The following is an 8,538-nucleotide window of genomic DNA, read 5'->3' as shown; positions in this document are numbered from 1 at the left end:
AGTAGGGAAAGCACCTGTCTAGCGTACTGGTTTCGTGGGATCAAACCCCACCGAACGGAGGGGTCACCCTCCAATACCTTTTCCGAATTAAATCTATCACATGTTGTGCATATGCATAAATCGAGTGTCAGGTAATTAATTTCCACTCTGGGTGGCTTAATACCCGGAACATAGGTAATTAACTTTGAATGAACTGTGTATATATTTTATATAGCACATAATAGAAAAAATACTAAATTAATGATATGGAAATGCTAATATCATCTTCCAAACTTGGACGTACATGTTCATGATAGAATTAGAGGCGAAAGTATAGAATTGATAGTTCCGTTAGGATACGGCAGGCATGAAGAATGTTTTTATAGAAGTCGATTTGAAAGCAAGCGGAGGGCACGAATTTAGTTATTTATGAAGTTCAAATATAGGAGAAAACTGAACCGTGCTTGAAGAATATTCTACGAAAATCTGTAATTTGAATAGGCTATAATTGGGACGTTCACAGTGCTACAAAACGATATACAGAATAATTTTAAACACCACTTACATAAAATGTGCAAAGATTTATTACTCTGGTATTACGGGTTTTCAAATAATAATTATTCCTGCTCAAGGTTCTGATATACCAACTCAAAACTAAAGGCATAACTCGCTATTAATCATTTAAAATATAAACGTCGTCATCATCATCGTCCGTGGGCTCTTCTTTCATCATGGGATGTCCAACGTAGGCCGCTTCGTCAACAGAAGTCAACTGGACCGGTTTCAATCCAGAAGGTTACATCCGGGCAAATGCTTTTCGTACGCCGGACCGCCGAAGAAAATATGCAAACAAGCGTTACAGGAATAAACTTTCTTCCTGTTGAACTTTTGATGCAGTGCCAGGAGACTTTTTCTTGAAACGCCGCCAGCAAAGCTCGCATAGAAATGGCTTATTCTGTATGGCCGATGATTGATGCTGATTGTATCGCAGCCGATGCTCCTCCGTGCAATGAATGTCCAAATCACTTTGGTTCATGAACATGTGATTGCAAGCGCAGCATCGATGCCACGTGAATTCTATTATACTGAAGCCATCGGTACGTTCAGCAAACCTATATTGGGTAGTCCGTAAATCGCTGAGTTTAAGATCGGGTGTAATCTCACAGTAACCCATCTGATACGGATCGGCATTTGGATCCGCCAGAGACTGCACATTGCTCACAAGGAGATTCGGTTCCGGATCAGGATCGAAGATACTGTGTCCCAACTGTTGATTCTCTTCAACATAAATTTCCCTTTCCATTTCATAGTCTGTCCGACCGTGCTCCGTTCGCAGATGGCTGAATAAAGTATGTTTCTTCTCGAGAACTAAATAGCACTCTCGGCAGCAAAACACGTTACTCTGCATAGATTGGCGATGATGCTGTAGAGCATCTGCGTACGGAAAACGGGAATAGCAAATTGAGCATTGATTAGCCACAACAGATCCCTGATTTTTTCTGTGCTCGTCAAAGGAATGAGCTTGAAGCTCTGCAGAAGCTGGGAATGCCAGACGGCAACCGCAACATCTCGGTACAATAAAATTCAGTTCCATGTAATAAAATCTATCCAGTGTCAGTTCGTAAAATGAGGGATCATAGTTTTGGAGGTAAACCAAATTGCTTTTGTGACCGCTTATCGGCAATTGTTGAACAACTTCAGGTGTATATGCTTTTCTCAATAAATCATCAGACTCCATACACAGCTTCCGGAAGCTATAAGCAGCTTTCAACTGATCCAAGCACTGGGCACATATTTCTTGGGGCATGTGAACTTCCTCAGGCGATATCTACGGTTTAGGCAATAAAGATTAAAATACGAAAAAACGAAAATTCCATAAAAAAGATAAGCCAGTAACTCGCATTGTCAATCAAAATTTACTCACCGAGATGCTCCCCACAAACTCCAACATTGAAGCCAAAGATAATTCTGGAATGCCGGTTTCCTGTTTCAGGAACAGCGATACGAAATCCTTGGAATCATTTTTATGCTTTCGACACACGCGGCAGATACTATTTCCAGAAGTTATTACATTCATTGTTCTATCGAATGGTGAAAAATAGAAATATACACCCTCATTCTTGTTTACGTTCGTATCGGATACGTTAGAACGTATCAACAGTTCGCATTCTCGTTTTCGTTCGGATCAATTCTAACCATTCGATTTTTCGAACATCATTCGTTCGAGTGTTTGCCCTATTCCCGTTTTCGTTCGAATGGACATTTTTGACTACTTTCAATTCGACGCTCTGACCTCGCGAATTGACACGAAACGAATCATTACGATTCTGTTTCAACTTTTCCATGTCGGTTGAAATGGTTCAAATGAATGTTCTGGCGACGAAATTTTGTACATCTTACCTAAATAAAACATGTTTTTCATTTATCATAAAATTTCACTACCTGATTGCAACTTTACAGATACACATTATGACCTCAACAATAAGGGCGTTTTCAGAGTCATTTTGAGTGAATTTGAATGATGCGTTTGAATTTTTTGAATGATTTTTTTATGAACTTTTGAATGCTGCATAAATAAATTGAAATTTTGAATGCTGCAATGGCTTTGTAAAGCAGCATAAATGATTAAACATTAATTTTTTTAGAAATTCCCGAGCGAATTTCTAAAGTAATACTTTAGCGATTTTCTCAGGAATTCCTAGAGTAACTTCTGGAGGAACTCCCGGAAGAACTTCCGACGAAATTCTTGGATGAACTTCCGAGGAGATTCTGTAGGACCTTCCGGAAAAATGCCTGAAGAATCTTCCAAATAAGTTTCTGGATGAACTTTCAGAGAAATGCATGGAAAAATTCCTGAAGGAACTTCCGGAAAAAAATTCTGGTGGAACTTCCGGAGAAATCCCTCGAGGAATTTCGGGAGAAACTTCCGAAAGAATTCCTAAAAGATCTTCAAAAGGAATTCTTGGAAGAGCTACCGGAGGAATTTCGGTGGTGGATCTTCCGGAGAAATTCCTTGGAGAACTACCGGAAGAATTCCTTTAGGAAATTTCCCGGACGAATTCCTGGAGGCACTTCTGATGGAACTCCTGGAGGATCTACCGATGGAATTCCTGGAGGATTGTACGATGAAATTCCTGAAGAAACTCTTGGACGAATTCCTGGAGAAGCTTTCAATGGAAGTTCTGCAAACTTTTCTTGACGAGCTTTCGCAGGTATCTCTGGAGGATTTTTTGGAAGAATTCCTGGAGGAATTTTTCTTCTATGAGTTCCTCCTAAAATTTGTATAGGATTTACTCCACGAATTTCTTTAGGAATTCATGTGAACATTCATCCAGGAATTTCCCCGGAAATTTCTACAAAAACTCCTCCAGAAAATTCCTCCGGAAATCCCTTTAGGAATTCCTCCTGAAATTTCTTGAGAAATTACTCCGGAAGTACATCCAGAAATTCCTTCCGAAATTCTTCCGGGAGTTCCTCAAGCAATTCCTCCAAGAACTCCTCCAGGAATTCTTTCGGACTTTCTTCAAATAATTCTCCCGAGAATTCCTTAAGAAATTCCTCCTAAAATTTCTTCAGGAATTCGTCCTTGAGTTCCTCAAGCGATTCGTACTTGAGTTCCTCCTGGAAGCAAATCTTTATTAAGCGATTTATCTTTTTTTATGAACTTTATTAAAATGATTTTTCAACATAATTTTAAGTTCATTACTAACTAATGCTAACAGTTCCTCCAGCAATTCCTCCGGAAGTTTTTCTTTTTTCTTCAGGAATTTCCCACGGAAGTTCCTTTAGGAGTTCCTCCGGAAGTTCCTTCAGAAATTCCTTCAGAAGTTCCTTCAGGAATTCCTCCGGAAGTTCCTTCAGGAATTATTCCAGAAGTGCCTTCAGGAATTCCTCCGGAAGTTCCTTCAGGAACTCCCCCAGAAGTTCCTTCAGTAATGCCTTCGAAAGTTCCTTCAGGATTTCCTCCGGAAGTTTTCAAAGAATTCCTCCAAAAATTCTTCAAGGAATTCCTCCAAAAGTTCCTCAAGGAATTCCTCCAGAAGTTGCTCCGGATGTTACTTCAGGAATTGTTCCGGAAGTTCCTTAAAAATCCTCCGAAGGTGCATTCAGTAATTCCTCCGGAAGTTCTTCAAAATATTCCCACGAAAGCTCTTTCAGAATATCCTTCAGGAGTTTCTCCAGAAATTCCTCAAGGCATCCCTCCGGAAGTTCCCCAAGAAATCCCTCCGGAAGTTACACAAGGCATTCTTCCGGAAGTTTTTCATGGGATTCCTCGGGAAGTTTTCCTTTCCTTCGGAAGTTTCTCAAGGAATTCCTCCGGAAGTTCCTGAAGGAGTTCCTCCGGAAGTTTCTCTGGAAGCTCCTCAATGAATTCCTCCGGAAGTTCATCAAAGGAATTCCTCCGGAAGTTCCTCAAGAAATTCCTCCGGAAGTTCCTCAAAGAAATTTTTCCGGAAGTTCCTCAAAGAAACTCCTCCGGAAGTTCCTCAAAGAAATTCCTCCGGAAGTTCCTCAAAGCAATTCCTCCGGAAGTTCTTTAAAATATTTCCTCAAAAGCTCTTTCAGAATTTCCTTCAGGAGTTTCTTCAGAAATTCTTCAAGGCATCCCTCCGGAAGTTCCCAAAGGTATCCTTTCGGAAGTTCCTCAAGGAATTCTTCCGGAAGTTCCTCAAGGAATTCTTCCGGAAGTTCCTCAAGGAATTCTTCCGGAAGTTCCTCAAGGAATTCTTCCGGAAGTTCTTCAAGGAATTCCTCCGGAAGTTCCTCAAGGAATTCCTCCGGAAGTTCCTCAAGGAATTCCTCCGGAAGTTCCTCAAGGAATTCCTCCGGAAGTTTCTCAAGGAATTCCTCCGGAAGTTCTTTAAAATATTTCCTCGAAAGCTCTTTCAGAATTTCCTTCAGGAGTTTCTCCGGAAATTCCTCAAGGCATCTCTCCGGAAGTTCCTCAAGGAATTCCTCCGGAAGTTTTTCAAGGAATTCTCCGGAAGTTCCTCAAGGAATTCCTCCCGAAGTTCTTCATGAATTCCTCGGAAGTTTCTCAAGGAATTCCTCCGGAGTTCCTCCGAAAGTTCCTCAAGGAATTCCACCGGAAGTTCCTCAAGGAATTCCACCGGAAGTTCCTCAAGGAATTCCTCCGGAAGTTCCTCAAAAAAATCCTCCGGAAGTTCTTCAACGAATGCCTCCAGAAGTTCCCCAAGGAATTCCTCCAGAAGTTCCCCAAGGAATTGCTCCGGAAGTTTCCTCAGGCATTTCTCCGGAAGTACCCTCAGTTCCTCCGAAAGTTTTTTTAAAAATATGCCCCAAAAATTCCTCCAAGGAATTCTTCCGGAAGTTCCTTAAAAAATTCCTCTGGAAGTTTCTCCAGGAAATCCTCCGGAAGCTCTTCAACGTATTCCTCCGGAAGTTCATCAAGGAATTCCCCCGGAAGTTCCTCCATTAGTTTCCCCGGAAGTTGCTATAGGAATTTCTCCAGGGATTTCACCGCAAGTTACTCCAGGAAATTTCTCTACGAGTTCCTACGATTTCTAGAGAATTGCGTAGAGTTCCTCCGAGAACTTTTCCTGAAGTTGATCAGGGAATTTTTGGAAATCCTTCAAAAAAATCCCTGGGAATTCAACTGGAGTTTCCCCTGGGCTTTCTTCAGAAATTTCTACTGGAGCTCCTACTAAAGTTTCTCCAGGAATTCCTACTGGAGTTTTCTCAGGAATGTCTACTTGCGTTTCTCCAGGAATCGCTTTTCTCATGGAGTTCCTCCAAAAGTTTATTCAGAGGTTCCTCCAGGAGTTCCTTCAAATTTCTCCTGAAGTTTCTCCAGGAATTCCATCAGAAGCTCCACAACAAATTTCTCTTGGAGTTCCTGTAGGAGCTTTACCAGAAATTTCTCCTGGAGTTTCTGCAAGAATTTCAACTGGAGTTTCTCCTAGGGTTTCCTCAGGAATTTCCTCTGGAGTTTCTCCAGGAATTCCTACTGGAGTTTCTCCAGGAATTCCTACTGGAGTTCCTCCAATAATTCCTTATGAAATTTCTCCAGAATTTACATCTGAAATTTCTCCTGAAGTTCATCCAGAATATCTCTAGAATTTCTTCCAGAATTTCTACTGGAATTCCTATTAGAGTTTAACCAAGCTTCCCTCAGATGTTCCTCCAAGAGTTCCACTAGAAGTTTCTACAGGGGTTCTCCCAGAAGCTCCTTCAGGAGTGCTTCCAGAAATTCCTCATGGAGTTGCTCCAGAAACTCCTCCTGTAGTTCATCTAATAATGCCTCTTGGAGTTTCCCCAATAATGCTTCCTGGAGTTTCTCCAAGAATTTTTCAGAAGTTCCTCCAAGATTCTTTCAGAAAATCCTCCTGGAGTTTCGCAGATATTTCTCATGAAGTTTCTGCAGGAGTCCCTCGAGAATTTCAGCTGAAGTTTTTCCAGAAATTCCTACTGGAGTTTCTCTAGGAATTTCTACTGGAGTTTGTCCAGGAATTTCTTAGTGATGAACTCTAATTTTGAAAAATCACTTTAATAAAGTTTAAAAAAAAAAAATCCAGGAATTTCTACTAGAATTTCTACTAGGTATTCCCAGTGGGAATTCTCCAGCTATTCTCTATAAAGTTTCTCCAAGAATTGCTTCTGAGGTGTTCCCAGGAATTCCTCTCAAAACTCCTTTAGAAATTTATCCTTGAATTCCTGGAGAAGTTCCTCCAGGAATTTTTGAAGTTTCTTCAGGAACTGCTCCTGGAGTTCGTCTAGGCATTCCTTTTGAAGTTTCTACTGGATAAATTCTGAAGAAACTTCAGTAGAAATTCCTGAGAGAACTCCAGAAGGAATTCTTGGGGGAATCAAAGGAAAAAAAATCTAGAGGTAGCTTAGAAAAAAATATGAAAAATCAGAAATCTAAAAAAAATAAATCAAAAATTTTCAAGTGAGAAGTATAATGCAGAAGAGTTTCACGGTTTTCCGTATATTTTCTGAAGAATTTCCCATGAAAATTTAGAAGATATTCTCTATGGAAATTAAGATGATTTTTCTAGAAATTCATTTTCGTAATAATTCTAAAGAATTCTCTGTAGAAATTTAGAAGAATTCCATTGAATATTTGCCGAGGAATTGTTGAAGAACAATTTTATGAGGAATTTTTGAACAATTAGCCGGGAAAACTCAGAGAATTTGAAAAGAATTTACAGAGGAAATCTTGAAGACTTTTCCGAAGAATTTCAAAGGATATTTTAACGTTTTCACTGTAGAACTTCTGAGGAATTCCTTCAAGGAATTATGTAGAATATCGCGAGTATTTCGAATGTTTTTTCCGATGAAGATTCCGAGAGTTTTCACGTCGCAACCGCCGGCTAAAATGTCTCCCGGCGTAAACCCGCTGACAGGTGCACATATTGATTGCCCGTGGATATCATCAAAAACACATCCTGGGGAAAATCAAAAGAAATTCCCCTTGAATGAATGTAAAAATTTGAAAATTGCTTTCCGGAAAATCTTGTCTCTTGAGATAATTGTGTAGCTGTTAGCGCAAAACTCGGTCGCTGTTCCCAAATAATTCATTTATGACTATAAAAATAAGCGCATTTCAATCAATTCATAAAGTGGGTTTAATTTATATTTTATTTATTAACACCATTAACATTTATTTGTAATCAGTTCGGAACTCGTCTTTAGAAATTCTTTGTACCATACAGAACTAACATGCAACTAAATAGAAACGAATCCCTGCGACGGACAACTACATCCTTCAGCGCACCGTTTTCATCTCCAGCTGCGGACTCTTGAACCAGCTGTTCCACGGAATGGCAAAATGTTGGATAACCAATGCAGATTCACGATGACAAATAATTGGAATAATGGCCACATTTTCCCGCGAAGTGTCTGCGTCCGCTACATTCCCGTGAAATTTTGTCCTATGCATCGATGCTGCTGATAGCATCTCCCGGTGTTTTTAATCTTTCTGCTCAGCCGTCTAACTATCCGTGGGATTTTCAGTTTTTTCCGATTCCGTTATCGCGATATCACAAAGAATTATTTAAAAACTGATATTTTATAAACGACGAGTAAAATATCTCAACCGAATATTTTTTTATCTTTGTTTTGATTACTTGCATTTTGACAGCTTAGAAATGCTTCGAATGTGTTTGTCGATAGGGCAACACTTTTTCGAATACGTATCGCATTCGATTGGCGTTCGATCGAAAACGGGAATACCGTTTTCGAAGTCATTCGAATCGATACGTTCGTTCGAATGTCAGATACGGACGTAAACAAGAATAAGGGTGATAATACAATAAATATTTTAATTATAATATTAGAATGGTATTAATAAGTGCAAAAATCACAAACTTCGGAATTGAGTATATTTCTGTTGACAGAATTGACGTTTGATTTGTATTTTGTTACGGAAGTGTTGCCGGTGAATATTATGAGTGAAAATAATGCACTTAGGGATGTTCAAAGATTCTGAATAATGCGTTTTCACGGTAACATGCACGGTTATATTGAAATACTCATTTTAGGAGTACTTTTTAATCACTTTTGAGAATATTGCTTATACGTCAAATTAGAGGCCTG

The 8,538-nt window shown here is 39.6% G+C and overlaps 1 pseudogene; it reads right to left on the bottom strand.

Annotated features, from left to right (window-relative positions):
* Window positions 1-540: 540 nt before the first annotated feature.
* Window positions 541-2,137, bottom strand: LOC134213746 (oocyte zinc finger protein XlCOF7.1-like; annotated as a pseudogene).
* Between the last annotated feature and the right edge of the window lie 6,401 nt (window positions 2,138-8,538).

Source organism: Armigeres subalbatus, chromosome 2 (genome assembly GCF_024139115.2).
Source record: "Armigeres subalbatus isolate Guangzhou_Male chromosome 2, GZ_Asu_2, whole genome shotgun sequence".
Classification (NCBI taxonomy): Eukaryota; Metazoa; Arthropoda; class Insecta; order Diptera; family Culicidae; genus Armigeres; species Armigeres subalbatus.
The sequence above is the reverse complement of the archived record's forward strand: the minus strand, read 5'-3'. Positions and strand labels throughout refer to the sequence as shown.